Below are 1,565 nucleotides of genomic sequence, written 5' to 3' on the forward strand. Positions count from 1 at the left end.
ATAACTTATTTCTTGCCATTATTTGATAAGAGAACTGATCATTAAAAGTAGGACACTTCATAAATTCAACATTCGGTCCATTGATTATTCATTAAAGTTCTAAGAATTTTTAAGATAAAATCAAAAGGAAATTTAAATCACTGTTGAAATTTACTTGTTTTTCTTTTCAATAAATACATGGAATCTAAAATAATACGATATCTAAAGTTTTATAGGTTGAAATTTAAACAATGACCACCAGAATTAGTACATTTGAAAACAAAGCTTTCAGAAGAATAATGGAAGTTAAATGTCATGACAGGATTGAAAATTAAACTATAAGAGAGGTTACTCGAGTACCATTTGTGGATCGGGATTTAGCACACCTACAGTATGCTGATCATGCTGTACTTGTTTGCAAAACACCACAGGATTTACAATGCTTGCTTACCAGAATTAATGAAATATCATACGAGGTTGGGCTAAAGATAAAGAGAAGAATGACAGAGATTATGAAAACGAAGTATGCTATGGAAGATTTAGGATCATTGCAAGGAAAAAGGATTACTGCGGTAAAATACTTCAAGTATTTTTTTGACTATGATCTCCAACACAGGGTCTTCTGAGCTAGAGTTTAGTAAAAGATTATAAATGGTAAATCAGAAAATGGCTATAGTAGGTAAAATCTGGAAATCAAATCGCCTGAAATTAAATATAAAGATCAGTTTAGTGAGATTGGTGTTACTCCGTAGACATTAGTCATGGTATGACAATGAAACAATCTCCAATAGATTTAGTAGATTTGAGAACGAAGCCCTCAAAATTATATTGAAAGTTACATGGCTTAACAGAATTAGAAATGAAACTGTTAGAGAGATTATTCAAGTGCCATATGTGGATGAGATCATGATGAGGGGTAGAGAGAGATGGATTGGACATGCTCTTCGCACTCCCCAAAATAGATTAGTTAACCAAACGTTACGCTGGGTTCCACAAGGCAATAAAAGAATTGGAAGACCCAATCCTACATGGCTGACGACTATGAAGCGTGAAATAGAGCAGGATGAATGGAGACGTATTGAAATAAAAGCTCTAAATAGATAGACTAGCATAATCTAACCGATGCCCTTTGCGTCAATAGGCGTAGGAGGAGTGTTACATGTCAGGTGACAATTAAATAATAAATCATGAGAGGCAGTGAATTAGACAACTTTTACATGGTAAGGGTGTGGCGGGATGTAAACAAAAACAACCCCCACACACTTGAATCTTACTTCTGACAATTGTCTCCGCAACACAAACTTTCCCCTGACGTTATCATAAACTGGACTCTTAGACTGAAGGGCAACAAAAACAAAACATGACCTTAAAACTATATTTTTCAAAACTTAAAACTAAATCAATAACCATCCACATTCAAATTGTCAACAGTTAAAACTAATCAAAAACTCAACACAAAATAACATAATATATAATAACCAAAAGCACCATTCATATAACCCGCAAAAACCCTAACAGACTTAAAATTATCCCATACACCAAAACCAATATTTGTTTATGTGTGGACGTCTTTGTCCACACAAGGG

This window comes from Palaemon carinicauda, chromosome 43 (genome assembly GCF_036898095.1).
Source record: "Palaemon carinicauda isolate YSFRI2023 chromosome 43, ASM3689809v2, whole genome shotgun sequence".
Classification (NCBI taxonomy): domain Eukaryota; kingdom Metazoa; phylum Arthropoda; class Malacostraca; order Decapoda; family Palaemonidae; genus Palaemon; species Palaemon carinicauda.